Source organism: Bos mutus, chromosome 12, assembly GCF_027580195.1.
Source record: "Bos mutus isolate GX-2022 chromosome 12, NWIPB_WYAK_1.1, whole genome shotgun sequence".
Lineage (NCBI taxonomy): Eukaryota > Metazoa > Chordata > Mammalia > Artiodactyla > Bovidae > Bos > Bos mutus.
The window spans coordinates 18,265,138-18,287,971 of record NC_091628.1 but is presented as its reverse complement, the minus strand read 5'-3'; positions in this window follow the sequence as shown (position 1 = coordinate 18,287,971).

Sequence of the window (22,834 nt, the reverse complement as noted above, 5' to 3'; positions counted from 1 at the left end):
ATAAGTCATTTAAACCACCCTAGGAAGCAATTTCTATTATTACCCCTACTTTAGAGATAAGGAAACAGAGGCAGAAAGGGTTTAACTGTCTTACGCAAGCTTTCAAGGCCAGGCAGAGGCAGAGCCAGTCTTTGAACCCAAGCTATCTATACTTGGAACCCCTAAAGTACAGTGATGCTGCTGCTGCTGCTGCTGCTACTGCTGCTGCTAAGTTGCTTCAGTCATGTCTGACTCTGTGCCACCCCGTAGACAGCAGTCCACCAGGCTCCTCTGTGCCTGGGATTCTCCAGGCAAGAATACTGGAGTGGGTTACCATTTCCTCCTCTAATGCATGCATCCGTGCTTAGTCGCTTCAGTCGTGTCCGACTTTGTGTGACCCCATAGACGGCAGCACACCAGGCCCCTCTGTCCACAGGAGTCTCTAGGTAAGAATACTGGAGTGGGTTGCCATTTCCTTCTCCGACAGTGACTCTGTGAGTGTTCTTTTCTGTGTTGTGAAGCATTTTTCTGCATCAGGAAGTCAGTCCCTATTCCTGGACTGAATTTAAACAATCTGTTTTTTTTCCACAAGTTGGAATTTTCATACCTACAGAAGACCTGCAAATACTGGGTTGGCCAAAATGTTTGATTCTTTGGCCAACCCAGTATGATCAACCACAAAGCAGGGAAAAGGCGGAGCCCAGCAGAATGGATGCCACTGAGTGACCACGCGGTACAGACAGAAACACACACTGGGGTGAAAGGAGGATACTGAGGGCACGGGTCCAGTCCTCCCATGGCCAAGACAGGGTTTTGTTTTGTTTTGTTTTGTTTAAAAACACTCTAAACCAAGATGGAGATATCTGTTGCTGATGAGAAAATCTCTCAGAAAGTAGGAGAGACAAGAGGTCCTTTTAACAAATGGTGCTGGAATAACTGGAGATCCACAGGCAGAAAAATAACACCCCAAATTAATTTAAGCCTGCTGCTGCTGCTAAGTCACTTCAGTCATGTCCAACTCCGTGCGACCCCATAGACGGCAGCTCACCAGGCTCCCCTGTCCCTGGGATTCTCCAGGCAAGAACACTGGAGTGGGTTGCCATTTCCTTCTCCAATGCATGAAAGTGAAAAGTGAAAGTGAAGTTGCTCAGTCGTGTCTGACTCTTAGCGACCCCATGGACTGCAGCCTACCAGGCTCCTCCTTCAATGGGATTCTCCAGGCAAGAGTACTGGAGTGGGGGTGCCATTCCCTTCTCTGAATCTAAGTATAAATTTTACACTTTTGGCAAAAATTAACCCCAGATGAGTCATAGACCTAAATGTAAATGTAGAACTATAAAACTTCTAGAAGATAACACAGGAGAAAATCTAGGTGACCTTGGGTTTGGCATAACTTTTAAAATAGAACACCAAAGGCACAATCCAAACCAATGTCAAAACTTCATTAAAATAAAAATCTTCTACTACACAAAAGACGTCGTTAAGGGAACGAGAAGACAAGTCGCAGATTGGCAGAAAATGTTTGCAAAATGTGTATCTGATAAAAGGACTTGTATTCAGAATATACAAAGAGCTCAAACCCAACAATAAGAAAACAAACCACCCAATTTTAAAAAGTAAAAGGTGAACAGACACCACACCAAAGAAGATATCCAGATGGCAAACATGAAAAGATGCCCCATGTCATATGTGACTGGGGAACTGCAAATTAAAATAACTATGAGATACCACTGTACATTGATTAGGAATAGCTAGCATCAAAAAGAAAAAAAAAAAAAAAACCAACACCAGCAAATTCTGGAAAAGATGCAGAACAACAGGACCCCCCCATTTGTTTTCGTTGCTGGTTGGAAGGCAAAATAGTACAGCCACTTTCAAAGACAGTTGGGCAGTATCTTAAAAAGCTAAACACAGTTCATATGTCATCTCTCTCTCAATAAAGCTGCGGGGAAAACAGTCTTGCCACAAGATTCAGCAATCATGTTCATGTTTACCCAAATGAGTTGGAAACTTGTGTTCTACACAAAGACCTGTACACAAATATTTATAGCAGGTTTATTTATAATTGCCAAAAATTGGAAGCAACCAAGATGTCCTTAAACAGATGAATAGATGAATAAACTGTGATATATCCAGATAATGGAATATTATTCAGTGTTAAGAAATGAGTTATAGAGCCATAAACAGCTTTATAAGGCAGAACCTTAAATGCATATGCTAAGTGAAAGAACGGAGAAGGCAATGGCACCCCACTCCAGTACTCTTGCCTGGAAAATCCCATGGACGGAGGAGCCTGGTAGGCTGCAGTTCATGGGGTTGCTGAGAGTCGGACACGATTGAGCGACTTCATTTTCACTTTTCACTTTCCTGCATTGGAGAAGGAAATGGCAACCCACTCCAGTGTTCTTGCCTGGAGAATCCCAGGCACGGGGGAGCCTGGTGAGCTGCCGTCTATGGGGTCGCACAGAGTCGGACACGACTGAAGCGACTTAGCAGCAGCAGCAGCAGCAAGTGAAAGAAGCCAATCTAAAAAGGCTACATACTATATGATTCCAACTATAAAACACTGTAGAACAAGGCAACACTAAAGATCTAGTTTAAAAAAAAATCAGTGCTTGTTGGAGGGAGAGAGGGATATAAATGGATCACAGGTGATTTTTAGGACAAACTATTCCTGGCGTGCTGCGATTCATGGGGTCGCAAAGAGTCAGACACGACTGAGTGAATGAACTGAACTGAACTGATTCTGTATGATATGATAATGGTGGGTATATGACACGTATTTGTCAAAACTCACAGGCCTGTACTACACAAAGAATGAACTCAAATGAAAGCTATGGACTCTAGTTAGCATATTGGTTCATCAATTATAATAAATGTTTCACACTACTGAGAACTATTAACTATGGAGGAAAGTGAAACAGAGAGGAACAGGGAAGGCGGGTGCATATGGGAACCTTTACACAATCTGCTTGATTTTTCAGTAACTAAATTGCTTTAAAAAGTAAAGTCAGGCTTCCCTGGTGGTCCAGTAGTTAGGAGTCAGCCTTGGCACGCAGGGGACACTGGTTCAGTCTCTGGTGCAGGAAGATCCACACGCCACTGAACAACTGAGCTAATCTGCCACAGCTACTGAAGCCCATGTGCCTAGGGCCTGTGCTCCATAACAGAGAAAAGCCACCGACCACAATAAGAAACCTGCACACCACATCTGGAGAGCAGCCCCCACTCACCACAACTAGAGAAAAGCTCGTGCAGCAACAAAGACTCAGCACAGCCAAAAATATAAATAAATAAATAAAATGATGAAAGTTTTTTAAAAAGTAAAGTCTTGGGAATTCCCTGGTGATTAGGGCTCTGTGCTTCCACTGCAGGGGACACAGATTCGATCCCTGGTGAGGGGTGCCTTGTTGTGTGGTCAAAAAAAAAAAAAGCGGCAGGGAGTCTTAATTATAAAAAGGGGGAAGTACAAATGATGCGAAAATTGAAGGATTAATTCAGAAAATTCAACATCTGGCCCACCATTATAAGGACGCAAGTTCAGCATTTGGAGAGATTTTATCTCTTTGGTTCATCGTTATGTCCCAAGAGCCTAGAACTGATTCTGGTATACCAGAGCTAGGTATAAAACAATGCTGTATAAAATATATTTAATATATATTAAAATATATAAACAATGCTAGGTACTCCAGAAAGAAAAAGCAGAGAAAATGGAGAGGACAAATTTATTAAGGAAATAATACATTTCTCAGAACTGAAGTATCCTCTGAAACAGAAAAATGAGGGACCAGAGGGCCAACAAAGCATGTTACCTGCCACTTCAGAAAATCCACAATAAGGAAAAGATCCTGAAAGTTTACAGAAAGGACTAAGAAAGATTTGGCATTGGGTTTCTCGACAACACCAAAATCTCTATGAGAATGGAGCGATATCTTCCAAATTTTGAGGGAAGTCTCCAACCCAGAATTCTCTGCCTTGTTAAAATATTAATTGAATATGAAGATAAAATAAAGTCTTTTTCACACCAGCAAGGGCTTCAAAATTTCCCTCCACCAACTCCTTCCCGGGAGCTTCCCTGGTGGCTCAGCAGTAAAGAATCCGCCTGCATGCAGGAGATTCGGGTTTGATCCCCTGGTGGAGAAGATCCCCTGGAGAAGGAAATGGCAACTCACTCCCGTATTCTTGCTTGGATAATCCCATGAGAGAGGAGGTTGACGATCTACAGTCCACGCAGTGGCAAAGAGTACCTCCTATTCAGAAAGTTCCAGAAGGATGTACTCCACCAAAGGAAGGAATTAAACCATGAAAGAGGAAGGCACAGATTTTAGGAAACAGAGGCTTCAACACAGACTGTGGACAAAGGAAATTCCCCAGGTGCTGACGAAGAGAAGTCGAGTCACACTGGAGAGCAGACCCAGTGAGCAGCCAGTCCCAATCAGAGCCAGGACAGAGGGGTCTCTATCTTTTTCTAAGTATGTACATATTCATGGTCATGTAAATACAAAATGTTGATTTAACCCCAATTTCAGAAATGTCCATATAGGGAGGTAGAGAGTGAAAGTGGGAAGGTGGAAATGAACTAAAGTCTCTCTGCTGCTGCTACTGCTGCTAAGTCGCTTCAGTCGTGTCTGACTCTGTGCGACTCCATAGACAGCAGCCCACCAGGCTCCTCCGTCCATGGGATTCTCCAGGCAAGAACACTTTAGTGGGTTGCCATTTCCTTCTCCAATGCATGAAAGTGAAAAGTGAAAAGTGAAACTGAAATCTCTCAGTCATGTCCGACTCTTCACCACTCCATGGACTGCAGCCCACCAGGCTCCTCTGTCCATGGGATTTTCCAGGCAAGAGTACTGGAGTGGGGTGCCATTGCCTTCTCTCATTCTATAGTAAAAAGTCAACATGTAATGCTTATGATTGAAAAATTGATAAAAAGCAACACAACCCATTTGGTTAAAATATGGAGGTTATTACTTTGAAAACACCATCAGTTTCCTGTAGAGAGGAGGCCTCTGGATGGGGAAGCTGTCTCTCATTAGAAAGAAATATTATGATGTTCTTTGTCTTTTGAAGCTATGACATGTGTTATATCTTCAAAACACAAATTCAGTTAAAAAAAAAAAGAAGAGGAAGAAAAGTTGTAGTAGTAACTCCAAAAGGACTCAAGCAGATATTTAAAATGGATAACCAACCAGGACCTACTGTACAGCACAGGGAACTCTGCTGAAGATTGTGCGGCAGCCTGGATGGGAGGCGAGTTTGGGGGAGAAATGGAAACATGTACATGTATGGCTGAGTCCCTTTGTCATCTACCAGAAACTATGACAACATTGCTAATTGTCTATACTCTGAGTTCAGCTCAGTTACTCAGTTGTATTCAGTTACTCTTTGCGACTCTATGGACTCTAGCACACCAGGCTTTCCTGTCCTTCACCATCTCCCGGAACTTGCTCAAACTCATGTCCATTGAGTCAGTGATGCCGTTGTCCCCCTTCTCCTCCTGCCTTCACTCTTTCCCAACATCAGGTTTTTTCCAGTGAGTCAGGTCTTTGCATCAGGTGGCCAAAGTATTGGAGCTTCAGCTTCAGCATCAGTCCTTCCAATGAATATTCAGGGCTGACTTCCTTTATGATTGATTGGTTGGATCTCCTTGCAATCCAAGGGACTCTCAAGAGTCCCTTCTCCAACACCACAATTCAAAAGCATCAATTCTTTAGTGCTCAGCCTTTTTTACAGTCCAACTCTCACACCCATACATGACTACTGGAAAAACCATAGCTTTGACTATACGGACCTAAAATAAACTTTTTTTTTTTTTTTTTTTTTTAAGGACTCAAGCAGGGTCCTTTGGGCTGTCTGCTGATTATATGAGGATGGAGAGGTAGTGTACAGGTGATCTGTCCATCCCAAATTCCTTTTTTGGGACACAGAATCCAGATTGTGTCTGGGGTCGAGTAGTAGACTCATTTTAGTACATCAGCAACATCATTTTTGGTCTTTGCTCTCTGCCTCTCTGACTTTGAATCCTTCACAGGTTTGAAAATATTGCAATCATACCTTAGCAAGAGAGACAGATACACATTTTATGGGACCTAAACCTTATATGACTTTGGAGATCCTCGCTAAGAAAAATAATTACAAAGGAATATTTACTCATTATTATTTAGAATGAGACAATATATCACAATTCAAAATGTTTAAAGCTGTTGAATACCCAAAGGCTAAAAATCCAGAGAAGTGCTGTTACATTTATTAATTAGCTTCCTGACACACCCTTAAAATAATTTTTTTCCTATATTGTTTTGGATGCATAATCTTTGATCCCTATAACAAAATTTTATCATATTTTTATGGAGAGATAGAAACATAATTCAGTCTTCTCTCTAGCAAGGTTGATAGAAATCTTTTTTTTTTTTTTTTTTAATTGGTTGCTTAGAAAATGTTTTCTCTGCTATCTAAATCATTATTGGTAAAGCCATGTACACGTTTAACGTTGTCGTCTTGAATATTGAAATGTCTTTTTGTTCTTTTTATTTATGAACTACTTCAGACACCTTACTTTTGTGGTATACTTCACACTTGTTGCCTGCAAACACAGGAATTCTGATAAATGTTGTTGCATGAGATTTCCATCAATACAGGAAAGGGAAAAAAAATATATATATATATATGGGCTTCCCTGGTAGCTCAGCTGGTAAAGAATCCACCTGCAATGCAGGAAACCCCGGTTCAATTCCTGGGTGGGGAAGATCTTCTGGAGAAGGGATAGGCTACCCACTCCAGTATTCTTGGGCTTTCCTGGTGGCTCAGTGAAGAATCTGCCTGCAATGCGGGAAACCTCGGTTTGGAAGATCCCATGGAGGAGGGCATAGCAACCCACTGCAGTATTCCTGCCTGGAGAATCCCCATGGACAGAGTTGCCTGATGGGCTACAGTCCATAGGGTTGCAAAAAGTCAGACATGACTGAGTGACTTAGTGCGCACAGCGCATGAACACACACACACACAGGGTATCATAATTCTCTACACTGCATTTTCAAGTATATTCCTGACAAGAAAGAGCATGCATTTTGACTAAACTTGTTTGAGAGCTGAATCTTGCATTTACTGGAGATTGGAAGAATGTTCCCCATTTCACATCTTCCCAACTGAAAGATGTTTTTCAGTTCCAACCTTTAAAATCTTGTTTCTCCTTCACTGTTCTCATGCTTCCAGTGCCAAATGCCACAGGACTTTCCATGTCATGAAATGGCCTCTGTCCCCTGCATCTTACTGTCACGACTCCAAGCCAGTGAACAATAGAAGTAACCCTTAGACATACTCAGCAGAGACCACAACATTCAACAATATATATCACTAAACCCAAACTACATGTATCTCCAGCTCAACTTCCTCCACAAAGCCCAGGGAAAGCCACAATGTCCCCACCAGATGGGAAAGAATGATGGAAAGGAAATGAGAGAAGAAACAAGGTCTTTAATGACTGGTTAAAATATGCCTTGCAAATTTTATTTTTTTAAAAAACCATATGACCATGAAGCTCTATTTCTAGAGCCTTAGAAGGCCCAGTGCAAAGGAAATGCCCTGTAGTTGAAGCTTCACTCCCTCTGACTGGCAATTAGGCAGGAAAATGGCCAGCACTCCATTCCTTCTGCCTTGACATGAAATGTCACAGCTTCTGCCCTGAGACCAAGGGATGGGGAGGTTTGGACTTGGGGCAGGTGAAGAGGTAGGGCTCATGCCTGGCTCACCTGAGCTGACCCTGGCTGTGTGACTTAAGGGATGTGAGCAGAGGACAAAGGAGGTCACCCTGGAAGCACTTTCTCTGCCAGGTGGCAGGGGAGGAGGCAGGGTGGGGAGTGTTGAGGGAAGGCAGGAAAGAAAGGAAAACCTGGTCCCTAACAATTACTAGCAGGCACCAGAGAAAGTCTCTTCTGGCATTGGATCTTTGATTCACATCACTAGGATAATCAATTCATTGATTATTACCATTTTTTCTGAAGACAGCCATCTTTCCTGTATTTGTTTTTTTTTTTTTTCTTTGAAACAATATATTTAATATATTTATTGTTCATGCCCCTTGAATTACTCTTTAAGGGGTAGAGCATATTTTTTAAAAAAATATTTTATAATATTTTTTAATTAATTAATTTATTTTGGTGAGTGAAATTGCTCAGTCATGTCTGACTCTTTGCGACCTCATGGACTGTAGCCTACCAGGTTCCACCATCCATGGGATTTTCCAGTCAAGAATACTGGAGTGGGTTGCCATATTTATTTTAATTGGAAGCTAATTACTTTACAATATTGTAGTGATTTTTGCCATACATTGACATGAATCAGCCACGGATGTACATGTGTTCCCCATCCTGAACCCCACCTCCCACCTCCCTCCCCATCCCATCCCTCAGGGTCATCCCAGTGCACCAGCCCTGAGCACCCTGTCTCATGCATCAAACCTGGACTGGCAGTCTATTTCACATATGATAATATACATGTTTCAATGCTATCCTCTCAAATCATCCCACACTTGCCTTCTCCCACAGAGCCCAAAAGTCTGTTCTTTACATCTGTGTCTCTTTTGCTATCTCATATATAAGGTTGTTACCATCTTTCTAAATTCCATATTTATGTGTTAATATGCTATATTGGTGTTTTTCTTTCTGACTTACTTCACTCTGTGTAATAGGCTCCAGTTTCATCCACCTCATTAGAACTGATTCAAATGCATTCTTTTTAATAGCTGAGTAATATTCCATTGTGTATATGTACCACTGCTTTCTTATCCATTCATCTGCTGATGGACATCTAGGTTGTTTCCATGTGTTGACTATTGTAAACAGTGCTGCAATGAACATTGGGGTACACGTGTCTCTTTCAATTCTGGTTTCCTCAGTGTGTATGACCAGCAGTGGGATTGCTGGGTCATATGGCAGCTCTATTTCCATTTTTTTAAAGGAATCTTCACACTGTTCTCCATAGTGACTGTACTAGTTTGCATTCCCACCTACAGTGTAAGAGGGTTCCCTTTTCTCCACACCCTCTCCAGCATTTATTGTTTGTAGACTTTTTGATAGCAGCCATTCTGACCGGCATGAGACTATTCCTCCTTGTGGTTTTGATTTGCATTTCTCTGATAGTGAGTATTGTTGAGCATCTTTTCATGTGTTTGTTAGCCATCTGTATGTCTTTGGAGAAATTTCTGATTAGTTCTTTGGCCCATTTTTTGATTGGGTCATTTATTTTTCTGGAATTGAGCTGCAGAAGCTGCTGGTATATTTTTGAGATTAATTATTTGTCAGTTGTTTCATTTGCTATTATTTTCTCCCATTCTGAAGGCTGTCTTTTCACCTTGTTTATAGTTTCCTTCATTGTGCAAAAGCTTTTAAGTTTAATTAGGTCCCATTTGTTTATTTTTGCTTTTATTTCCATTACTCTGGGAGGTGGGTCATAGAGGATCCTGCTGTGATTTATGTCAGAGAGTGTTTTGCCTATGTTTTCTTCTAAGGGTGTTATAGTTTCTGGTCTTACATTTAGCTCTTTAATCCATTTTGAGTTTATTTTTGTGTATGGTGTTAGAAAGTGTTCTAGTTTCATTCTTTTACAAGTGGCTGACCAGTTTTCCCAGCACTACTTGTTAAAGAGATTGTCTTTTCTCCATTGCATATTCTTGCCTCTTTTGTCAAAGATAAGGTGTCTATAGGTGTGTGGATTTATCTCTGGGCTTTCTGTTTTGTTCCATTGATCTACATTTCTGTCTTTGTGCCAGTACCATACTGTCTTGATGACTGTAGCTTTGTAGTATAGTCTGAAGTCAGGCAAGTTGATTCCTCCAGTTCCATTCTTCCTCAAGATTGTTTTGGCTATTCGAGGTTTTTTGTATTTCCATACAAATCATGAAATTAGTTGTTCTAGTTCTCTGAAAAATACTGTTGGTAGCTTGACAGGGATTGCATTGAATCTATAGATTGCTTTGGGTAGTATACTCATTTTCACTATATTGATTCTTCTGATCCATGAACATGGTATATTCCTCCATCTGTTTGTGTCATCTTTGATTTCTTTCATCAGTGTTTTATAGTTTTCTATATATAGGTCTTTTGTTTCTTTAGGTAGATTTATTCCTAAGTATTTTATTATTTTCATTGCAATGGTGAATGGAATTGTTTCCCTAATTTCTTTTTCTGTTTTCTCATTTTTAATGTATAGGAATGCAAGGGATTTCTGTGTGTTAATTTTATATCCTGCAACTAATCAATATTGCTAATCCTGCTAATCAATATTCATTGATTAGCTCTAGTAATTTTCTGGTGGAGTCTTTAGGGTTTTCTACGTAGAGGATCATGTCATCTGCAAACAATGCATCTCTCCTGTATTTGGCTGAATGTGTTCATTCTGTGGACTGTGACAACAACAGCTTGCCATCAATTGTACTTTGGATCTGTCTCTCTTGTCATCAATTGTACGTGCAAAAGAAATATAAAAGGATATTACTGGTAGACCAAGGAAAATATGATGAAGAAGATGATTTCAGACAGAAGGTAATATATTCTACAGTCAAACAGATATTATTCTTGAAAGTCTGTTTATTTCTGGCTCTTGGAGGAATAAAGGGCTTCCCTGGTGGCTCAGTGGTAAAGAATCTGCCTGCCAGTGCAGGAGACATGGGTTCAATCCCTGGATCAGGAAGATCCCCTGGAGAAGGTAAATGGTAAGCTACTCTGGTATTCTTGTCGGAAATCCCATGGATGAAAGAGCCTGGTGGGCTACAGTCCATGGGATTGCAAAAAGTCAGGCACAAATTAATGACTGAACGTGCTCTTGGAGGAACAAACATTTTTAGAGGTTTAATTTGTGCCATTTGTATTATCTCCTTTAATCTCACAATAATCCTGAGAGGAGGTGCTATTAGTTGTATTTTGCAGAGAAGGACACAAGCCCAGGGTAAAATTAAAATGTTCGGGGTCTGAACAAGATAACACAAAGGTTGTCTGACTCCCAGGCTGTGTTTTCCCACCACCTCACACTGATCACTGAAAACCACCCATAATATCAAGTCCCCAGGCTGGTCAGTGTCCTCCCCACTGAAGGGCTTGGTGTCTAGGCCTGTCACGCTCTGAGCATCTGGACCCTGACCAAAGCAAAGAACCTATCTTGTCCTTTACAGGGCTGCTCAGAGCTTGTGGACTGATCCTGACAACTAACTGATAGATTTTATTCTTTTCTCTGAAGAATTACCCCTATCCTCAGAAGCAAGCCCTAGAACTAAGAAAGGTTGTAGAAAACTTCTTTTATTAATAGAAATAGTTAAAATTTTCATTTTCAGCTCACAGATTAGGGAGCTTTGAAGGTTAATAACGCTGAGTTGGATGAGTTTTTTCAAAAAATCCTTTCAATTTGAAGCTATTGTAAATATTATAGAGACATATTTTCACTCTATATCTTGGGAAACTGTCACCCAAACACTGGCTTCCTTCTCTGAGTTCTGGTGTCTGAAACAAAAGCTGATATTTCTTGCTTGCGTGCCTGGTTGTTGTTTCAAAACGAAACCGGAAGATTCTTAGCCTTCGGGTAGCACTAGTAGCCACAGACAGCTGGCAATTCTGCAACCACAGTGAAGAGGTTAGGGGAAACTCCCACTAGGTCCCACACACAGATCCGCTGTGTATGCATGTTTATACATATTTTTTAGTGAAGCACAAAATGTAGACTCAGAGAAGCACAACTGCGGTTACACACTGAACTACCTTCCTGTCCTGACTTTGTGATTCACTGGACAAGTGGTTTGGGGGCTGATAGAGGAGGGGGCCAGGACCGTGAGTCCTTTGATTACACCAAAGCTTTAGAGATGTTTCTGGAAGAATAAGCAGATTGTCTTCGTTTTCTAAATATGTATATATATATTCTGCTGCTGCTGAGTCACTTCAGTCGTGTCCGACTCTGTGCGACCCCATAGACAGCAGCCCACCAGGCTCCCCCGTCCCTGGGATTCTCCAGGCAAGAACACTGGAGTGGGTTGCTATTTCCTTCTCCCATGCATGAAAGTGAAAAGTGAAAGTGAAGTCGTTCAGTCCTGTCCGACCCTCAGCGACTCCATGGACTGCAGCCTACCAGGCTCCTCCATGCATGGGATTTTCCAGGCAAGAGTACTGGAGTGGGGTGCCATTGCCTTCTCCGATATATATATATAAAACATATGTCAGGCAATGGAGACTGTTACTTTTTCCCACACAATCACATGTAGCTATTTCAGTCTCCGTGGCAGGAAGAGGTCCTTGAAGACCTGTATGCCTTGTCCCATAAAAGAGTAGAAGCAATCATGATGCCAGATCCATGCTGGCAAACCTCGAATGACTTTTTAAGAAATTAATTAATGTAATTGGAGGATAATTACTTGACAACATTGTGATTTTTTTTTTTTTTTTGCCACATATCAACATGACCAGCCACAGGCATACTTGTGTCCCCTCCCTCCTGAGCCCCCCACCCACCTCCCTCCCCATTCCATCCCTCCAGGTTGTCAAAGAGCACCAGCTCTGGGATTTTCCAAAGGACAACAGTAATCATCACGGGGACTTCCCTAGTGGTCCAGTGATTAAGGCTCCATGCTTCCACTGTAGGGGATGTGGGTTCCATCCCTGGTTGGAGAGCTAAGATCCTTTGTGCTGCACAGCATGGCCAAAAATAAGAAATAAATAAGTAAAAATTTTAAAGTAACATAGAAACTATTTAAAAAAATGATCATCATGTTTGGAGACATCTTTCTCAAAGGGAGCCCAATGAATGATAGCCCTGTCTTTGACCTTTCCCTCTGAGTCCCTAAATCTCATTGGCTACAGAACGGTGAGGCATCTGCTCCTAAGTCTCCCTCCCTAGGGCCCCCTCATCCCACTCGATGCCCCAAAACTCCCTGATGGCTCTGGGTTGCTCAGAACCCCCAAAGTGGGGCACAACTTTGCTATTCCCTGTCTAGCAATATTGGCCTCACCTGGGGGCTGGTCAGAAATGCAGCATCCTGGGACCTAGCCCTGACCTGCTGGATGGAGTCTGCATCCTAACAGGACCCTTGGTGACTTGTGGGCATGTGTGTTTGTAAAGGGCTGGTCTACACTATTTTCATAAGGGTACAGCTGAGCCTTGTTACCAACTCACGTATGACCTGGGGCAGGTCAGGACATACCTCTGGGCCTCAGTTTTCTCATTTGTGAAATGAAGAAGTAAAACCATCCTCAGGTAGCTCCAGAGTCAGGCCAACCACTCACCTCTGGGTCAAATGAGTCAACCCCCCACAAGCCTTAGTCTGTGCTCAGTTGCTAAGTCAAGTCCGACTCTTTGCAACCCCATGGGACAGGCTCCTCTGTCCATTGGATTTCTCAGGCAAGAAGGCTGGAGTGGGTTGCCATTTCCTACCCCAGGGGATCTTCCCAACCCAGGGACTGAACCCACATCTCCTGTGTCTCTTGCATTGGCAGGCAGATTATTTAACACTGAACCACCAGGGAAGTCCTTAGTTTACTCATTTGCAAAATAGCAATATTAAGTTTCTATCTGATGGGGCTATTGTAGAGAGGGGGATAGATGAAAAAATCCGTATTTTTTTCCTGTTGCTGCTATAGTAAGTTATCCCGAAGTTAGTGGCTCAAGGAAAAAACACTTTTAAATTACAGTTCTAGAGATCAGAAGCCTGAAATGGGTGTCACTGGGCCGAAACCAAGGTGTCAGCAGGGCAAGGAAGCTCAGAGGAGAATCTGTTTTCTTGTGCTTCCAGCTTCTAGAGGTTGCCCATACTCCTTGAGCCATGGCTCCCTCCACCTTCAATCTCAGCAATAGTCAGTCAAGCCCTCACATCACATCATTCCAACCACTGCTTCTGCTATTACATCTCCTTCTCTGACACTGCCTCTTGCCTCCTGCTTTCACTTATAAGGACTCCTGTGATTACCCACCAGATAATCCAAAACAATCAACCCATCTCACTGTCAACTGATTAGTAACCTTAATTCCATCTGCAGCCTTAATTCTTCCTTTGCTGTCTAATGTAACATAATCACAGACTCCAGGGATTGGGACACAGACATCTTTAGGGGGCAGTTTTTTGGCTACCACATGGCATTAGGGAGTTATCACTGTGCCCAGCGAGTAGTCAACACTCAATAAATGTTAGGTGTTTTTATCCTGTTTTATAGGAGCAGAGCAGTGGAATGGCTGTGTTTTAATGATGAAGTTGAAACAGAGTAGGACCCTACGGGCCCTGTCCTCCACGTCCTCAGCCTGCCCTTTGTCTGTGGAAAAACTCTAGCCAAAGAATAAGTTTAATCAGAGAAGTGAGAAAATGCAGAAGCAAAGGAAAACAGTCCAACAAGACTAAATAATAATAATAGTTTGGTCATTAAGCAAAGTCAAGGACCTTTGGTTCCTCCTCAAAGGCTATAGATAAGATTCTGAGTTATGTCCTGTGAGCTGTCTTGTAGATATTACTGAAACCCCCACCAGGTCAAAGAAGTTCACTACACGATGACCAGACTACAAGCCATGACATAAGTTGCTGCAGTTCTGAGAACTGGCTTCAAAGAAATGGGAACAAACCAACCATGGAACTGAAGACTAACTGTACTTAAAACAATCAAGATGACACTGGTCAGACCACCGATGACCAATTTGAAGATGACTGTCAGAGCTGACGGTACTGTTTCTGCACGTAGCCCCCTCCCTGAGCCTATAAAAGCTTTTGCCCCCTGATTGTCAGGGTAGGGAATTGGCCTTTGGACAGAAGTCTGCTGCTGCTGCTGCTAGGTCGCTTCAGTCGTGTCCGACTCTGTGCGACCCCATAGACAGCAGTCCACCAGGCTCTGCCTTCGCTGGGATTCTCCAGGCAAGAACACTGGAGTGGGTTGCCATTTCCTTCTCCATCTCCTTGGTTGCCAGCAGCCAAAATAAACAAACTTTCCTTCCCACCAACCTGGGAAGGCTTTTGAGTGTTGAGCAGCCAGACCCCACTTCCTGTCACAAAATAACCAAGACTGTTTCCATAGATGTGTCTTCTGGTTCTGGCTTGTCTTATCTGCTACAACTTTGGCTCCTGTGGTTAGACACACATCCCTAACTAGGGGGCTCCCACACCCCGTGACGAGTCAGCCACATCCCATGTCTAAAGTTTGAGAAGCTTTCATGTATACGTGTGGATAATAAGTTATAGCTTCATGACAGTTACAGAGTTCCCTGAACCCATTATCTGAGTTTTCTCCTGCAGACTACCTATCCTCTATCATGTTCATTCATTTGAGAAATACTGAGTACCTCTCAGGGGCTTCCCTGGTGGCTCAGTGGTAAGGAGTCCACCTGCCAATTCAGGAGACACAAGAGACACAGGTTTGATCCCAGTGTCAGCAAGATCCCTTGGAAGAGGAAATGGCAACCCACTCCAGTATTCTTGCCTGGAAAATCCCATGGACAGAGGAACCTGGCAGGCTACAGTCCATGAGCTCACAGAGTTGAACACGACTTAACGACTGAGGATGCATGCACCAGTACCTTTCAGGTGCTGGGCACCAAAGCTAAAACAAGGTTGAGAGAGCTTATCTCCATTTGTCAATAGAAACCTATGTACCTGCAGAGGTGACATAGGAGCTGCCAACAGGGTTCAGAGGGAATCTGGGAGGCCCTGGCTTCTCCGAGCCTCACTTCAACAGAGCAGCTTCACATGAGACTCTATGGCCATCAGTGCAAAGACTTTGGACCAATTCTTTGTATTATACTTGGTTACCTCTCAGCTATATAACATCTGAGTGCAAATCATTGAACTCTTTAACAAAGTATTGTAGAGAATCAATCATAATTGTTTTGTTTTTTTTAAAAGCAGCTTCAATTTTTTTTCTGTTTCACACAGTGGAGTTCTGTGTAGTATTTTGTTTAAAAGCAGAGTCCCCTTTCCAGGACCTGGCACTCAGTGTACTCAGTTGCTCACTGTCCGACCTTTGCGACCCCTTGGACTGTAGACCACCAGACTCCTCTGTTCATGGAATTTCGCAGGCAAGAAACCTGGAGTGGGTTGCCATTTCCTACTCCAGAAGATCTTCCTGACCCAGGGATCAAACCCACGACTCTTGCATCTCCTGCATTGGCAGGCAGATTCTTTACCACTGCACCACTTGGGAATCCCTTGGCACTCAGTGGACACTTGTAAATAAGTAAAACTCTATGTGTCTGCAAACCACTAATCTAGGATATGGAGCCCCTTTCCAGCTGAGTCTCCTGGGTTGGCCCCTGGGTTTGCTAACGCTGACACCCCAGGTTCTCTGGTCCTGAGCCTGGAAATGCCTTCTCACCTCAGCTCAGTTGCATGGCTTCCCCTGAGTGCCTTGAGCGGCTCTCCCTCCTTTGTCCTCACTAGTTTTGACTTCCTCTATTTTCTTTCCATTTCTAGGCACCACCCTCCGCCGTCTTTTGGTCCACTTCTGGTATTTCTGGAGCACATGTCATCCCTCTTACCATCTTTCTGTCTCCTGTCAGTTAAATCCTGGTTTATCATCATAGTAATCAGCTCAAACCCCCGGTGATATTTGTTGCCTTCTTCTAAAAGGGATTCAACCTGCCCTGCTTCCCGGGGGAGAGGAGAAATCACCCTCCTCCCCTTGCCAGCGCTGCCCTCTCCCCCACTCATCCATACTCCACACTCCCTCCCCCGCCTTACCAGAGAGCAACAACAACCCTTACATAGGGCTTCCCAGGCGGCTCAGTCATAAAGAATCCACCTGCCAATGCAGGAGACACAGGAGACTCGGGTTTGATCTCTGGGTTTGATCTAGGCAGATCCCCTGGAGGAGGGCACGGCAATGCACTCCAGTATTCTTGCCTGGAGAATCCCATGGACAGAGGAGCCTGGTGGGCTAAAGTCCGCAGGGTCACAAAGAGTCAGACACGACTAAGGGACTAAACAACAACCCCCACACAGCTCTTCTCCACCCCGGGGGATTTGAAATTACTTAAATTAAGCTGTCTCATCATTCCCTTCCAATCACTTCTAATAACACCTTATATTTATAGCTCTTTTGAGTTCACAAAGCTCTTTGACATTATCGCATTTAATTTGAGCCTCAGACGCCTGTATGAGGTAAGCAAGGCGGTGACTTTTTCTTCTCTTTTTGCAGAGAAGGAAACCAGCTCTGGGTGAAACAGCGCTTTGCTGAAACCACTGCGGTAAAACCAGCTGCAAGTTGAGGTTTGCCCAAGCACAACCCTCTCTGCACTGTGTATTCAGCCTTGCATCCAAGGAGTAAGAAGGTTCAGGGCCTGTTTCATGTTTGTTTCGGAGGTGGAATTGGCAAACGAGCAAGTTGCTCTTGATCCTGCCTGTGGCTGTTGGAAAACTTGCCTCACCCTCCTCACATTAGTTGCCTGTTGAATTTGGAACCTGAAACAAAGAAATCTTCCGTTTGCTTGTTTGCATTTTATATTGTTTCCTTCTTTGACTTCATAGAAAGGGAAGAAGCTGGAAACTTGCATTTATGTCATAGTTAGTCACTTTAATTAGGCCATGACACTTGAAAATTAAGCCAGCTTTGTCATGAAAAGCAAGTTTAATGAAGACACATAGTTTGGCAATATTCTGCACAGCACACCCTTGACCTGCCACAGAATAGAAGGGTAGTTAAGATACCATATCTGAATTATTTGGTAACAGAAATAAATTCTCCTGGTCTCAGGACTCCAAATACTAAGAAATACAAATGTAGGCTGTAAAGGATCACTAGACGTCAGTTCCTGTCATTTCTGTTCCCTCTCCTCTGCCTTCCTTGAAGAAAGCTGTACAATTTGGGCTGTTCTCAGAACCTTGGAGACATGTGAAGTACTTTGTATTTTCAAACTGTTTTTTTTTTTGGTTAAAATTGATACTGAAAGAAATGACAGATTACACCTTCAGAGCCAGGCAAGAGGGGTGGAAACTGTTGTATTCTGCTTGGGAAAAGTGGTCACCCCAAAAGCGAATCAGTTTTCAGATCAGCTTTCCTCTTACTGAGTCAGGCTGGGAGCAGAATAAGAAATAAATGGTTCTAAACTTGAATGTAAAACAAGAAGTGCCTCTGACTAGATGGTACTGAATTGAATGAATGAATGTAGAATGCTTTTCCATCAAAGGAAGAACCAGGCGGTTCTGGATTAGGAAGAGAGGAGTCAGTGTGATTCAGTCATGACTTAAATAAACATATATTATAATTTTCCCTACTGAAGGGCCCTAGAAACAATGACACCTCAGTAACAATAAACACACCATGTGCCTGGATATTGGTTTCTAAATGCCATTCCCCTGGATTTGTAATGAAAAGGAACAGTTTCAGGGCTGGGGAAGGGAATACAAGATAAGCCTATGATATGCCAGAAAGTAGAAAAGCAAAGACTTGCAGGTATTCATAAAAAATATCATTCAGGGACTTCCCTGGCAGTCCAGTGGTTAAGACTCCACGCTTTCATTGCATAGGGCACAGGTTTGATTCCTGGTCAGGGAACTAAGATGACTCATGCGACACAGCTTGGCTGAGAAATTTCAAAAAAAAAGACAAGATCATACAAAGACATTCATGAGTCTTAAGTGCATATTGGTCAGTGAAAGAAGTTGGTCTGAAAAGGCTACATACTGCATAAATACTGTATAATTACATTATGTAATATTCTGAAAAATGCAAAGCTATAGAGAGGCTAAACAGAGCAGTCTAGGGTGGGGAAGATTGACTGAATAGGTGAAACACAGGGAAACTATTCTGAAAAGTAAAGAATTTTTTTACAACACAAAAAATCACTTTGAGACTTATCTGTTTTCCAACTTCGGACTTTACTGTATAGAATTTTCTAAAAGGAAAGAACACAATATACTTACATATATATGTATTATAGAATATATAGGAAGAACTGAAAACTGCAAGTGTTGATATGCAGGGTTTATAAATGCATGTAGGCAATATCTTGGGAGATAGAGTATAATAAAGTTTCAATACATATTGCAATTTGTTTAATAGACTGATTCATTTGATTCAGACATCACCTTAGGTTCCATGGAAAAGAGAAAGTGTTACTCACTCAGTCATGTCTGACTCTTTGCAACTCCATGGACTGTAGCCTACCAGGTTCCTCTGTCTATGGGATTCTCCAGGCAAGAATACTGGAGTGAGTTGCTGTGCCCTTTTCCAGGGGATCTTCCCGACCCAGGGGTCTAACCTGGGTCTCCCATATGGCAGGCAGATTCTTTACGATCTGAGTCACCAGGGAAAGTTTCATACTAAATTGTAAATAGACTGAATGAAGTTTAATAACAAGTGCTGCTGCTGCTGCTACGTTGCTTCAGTCGTGTCTGACTCTGTGCGACCCCATAGATGGCAGCCCACCAGGCTCCCCTGTCCCTGGGATTCTCCAGGCAAGAACAAGTACAACTGAATTAAAAACACAGAGTTTCCCTCTTCATCATGTCCTACCCCACTGCTGCAAAAAAAAGTCTCATAAAACGTAAGGGACCTATATGTCACAGACCCTGGGGCATGAAAGGCCAGAATATCATTGATGAGGCTGTCACTCTGCTTGCACCTATTCAGAAATCTAGAACCCACCTGTAATGCCTCCGAGAAGGGGACATTTTTATTTACTGTGAAGTCAAATGGGCCCCATCGAATGAGCCCATCTCTCATGGTCCCAGTTGTAAAGGTGTCTACAGAAGATGTAGAGATGAAATATCACCTGAAACCTACAGAAATTCAAGCCTCACGCTGCTCCTGGGCTAAATCATATGGTCCTCTGAAGAATAACTTCCTCACCGGTGTGCCTCATCTAGGGCACACACCCACACACCCTTACTCACATTTACACACACTCACATACGTTTCCCCCTTTTCTTCCCTGAATACTCAATTCCAAGGCAAACTCTGCATAGCACCATTTGTTTTCTTTCTTTCTTTTTTATTTTTTGTCTATGTAAGGAGCATGGGGACAAGCTTACAGATAACTGCAAACTTGTGCAGAGTCAGTATTTGTAAAACCTCTCAAAGTGACTCTTATCACTATCAAAATAGACTAGGTCAGCAGCCCAAAAAGGAAGTAAAACACAGAGGAAGAAAGATGATCTTCTTAAACTAGCATAAACATCCTTATTTATTTGTCGTGGCCTCTTATTATCATTACTTTAATTTGCTGGAATAGCATGAATATTTTTTTCGTGAGTTGTTATCACCAATTAGCCCAGAAATAGGATAGCACTTATTTATCACTCTTTCTACTTTCTGCCTTTCTTGTCACAACCATTTTAAATCTCTTTCCAAGATACTGGTTGGCACCATGTATCATGTCCACCCTTGGACACTTTTACCAGCAACACTAAGAGGATCTATTACTTTTGTCTTCCTGGTGAGTCACACAGTTTATTAAAAGCATCTCAAGGCCAGTGTGAGTGCAGTTGACTTAATAGTTGATGAAACACAGAGGAAGTTTTTTTAATTAGGTGAAGGCACACATGTCTTTATGTTAAAATTCTTTTGGCCACTATCCCTGGTAGTTCAAGCGATGTTTAATATGACAATTACCCTTAAACAATTCAGGCAATTTGGGTTTGGCTACAAAGGAAGGAACTGATCATTGGAAACCTTACAAAATAATCAGGGAAAAGATTACTCTCTCTCAGTTCTCTATAGAATTGGGGAGTGTTAGAGCAGGAAGGGACTTTGGGGGGCTGTCCATTTTAATTTAATTTGATTTAATTTTATAGATGAGGAGGCTGGGGGCCAGGGAGTTCTGATGCCTCATTGAAGGCTAGCGATTAGCTGCTGGACAAAACAAATTTGACCCAGTGTTTTTCCATTAAATCATGGATTTGTATTACTTTTGGACTTTTAGACAAGAAAGAAATATGTTTGTTAATTAAATTGCATCCATATTATAATCATAGTGCTGAATATCATAAAGGTCTCTAGAAAAATGTAACCAAAGGGCATATGGCTCTAGGCCTTAAACACTGATTTCTGGGAATATTTAAGTGCCTTCAAGTTCAGTAAGGGATTCAGAAGAAATCATAGTCGACATTTTCTAATTTCTTTGAAGAATAGGCAGCGATAGAAACTGTTTTGGTTAACAGATGTGTGTGTGTTCAGTCATGTCCAACTCTTTGTGGCCCCATGGACTGTAGCCCACCAGGGTTCTCTGTCCGTGGAATTTTCCAGGCAAGTTTACTGGAGTGGGTTGCCATTTCCTACTCCAAAGGATCTTCCTGACCCAGGGATCAAAACCGCCTCTCTTCATTTGTAGAAGGATTCTTGACCACTGTGGCTCAGCTGATAAAGAATCCGCCTGCAATGCGCAAGACCTGGGTTCAATCCCTGGGTGGGGAAGATCCCCTGGAGAAGGGAAAGGTTACCCACTCCAGTATTCTGGCCTGGAGAATTCCACGGACTGTATAGTCCGTGGGGTCGCAGAGAGTCTGACGTGACTGAGATACTTTCACTTCACTTCACTTCTTTACCACTAGCGCCACCTGGGAAGCCCCTTGGCCAAGAGAGGAGACAGTCAGGTATAGCTGGGAACTAAACGTTTTCTGCCAGTTGCTCTTAGTTTCAGCCATCTTGAGATGTCACTGAAAATGAGATCTATGGGAAGAATTAAAGGCATGGAGATCATTATGGTTAAGAGGTCAACCATTCTGGATACGGATGGAAAATGATATTTCTTAATATCTAAGTCACTGGCAAGGCCAGGAACTGTGGTCAGGAGCCCTCATTCTGCACCCTCTGTATATTAACCTTACCCGTCTTCTCCTGTGTTATATTAATATATTAATTATTATATTAATACTACCATCATCAGGCTTCTCCTGTTATCCAAGTAAAAGGAACTGTTAGGTAGGTAGAATAGGGAAAAGGAGTCCAAAATGGCGGTGGCTAAAAGACAAGGAAGGTCAAAGGAAGGTCCAAGGACCAGAGTGAAGACTTCAGGCAGAACAAACAACACTCCTGGCTAAGCCCAATTTGCATAGGGCAGGCCCAGGTGGAGGAAAAAACATATAAAAGGAGGAGCCAAAGCGTTTTCTCACGGGCTCTCTCCCCCACCTGCGTGCGCTCTTTTCTTTTCTCTCTCTCTCTCTCTCTCACTCTCTCTCTCTCCTGCTATCTTCTAAATAAAATGGAGATGTAACACTGATTTGCCTAAGAGCTGTAGCACGGATTGTCCAAGACCTGAGAGCTGTGATGCGCCGAGGGCTTTAATGTCCATCGCTCCAAATCTTTGTTGTGCCGAGACAAAGAACCAAGGAACATACACTCGCGTGACAGAACCATTAAAAAATCATTTGGGGGAATTTCTTTGTGGTGCAATAGCTAAGACTTGGTGCTTTCACTGGTAGGGACCCAGTTCATCCCTGGTTGGGGAATTATGATCCAGTAAGCCACATGGTGCAGCCAAAAATAATTATTCTGGTGTTCTCCCATACTTTGTCAAAATTTGGGCATATAGGAAGCTCTTCATTTGTGTTTTACTTTTGTTATCAATTATTTAGTTGATTTGGAGAAATTGTACCAAGTTTGGGTCCGCCAATTTGTAACCATAAGGTAGACCAGTTGACCACATTGCAGAATGGAAACCCACACTTGGAACCTCTCCAGGTAGTCTAAATATGAAGCCACACTCCTTGTGAGTAACCACTTCCGAGGTTCACACCTAGTTCTCACTGCCTCTTATTGAATCTCTCTCATGTATGTTTTCTCTTTGTTTTTCTCTCAGGTTAGTGGTGCTTCCTTTAGATAAGGCACTAAACATCTCAAGTCAGAGTACATCACTCTTCTTGCTTTACAGGTCACATTCAGCAAACAAGGCACGCTGGTCAATATAAATG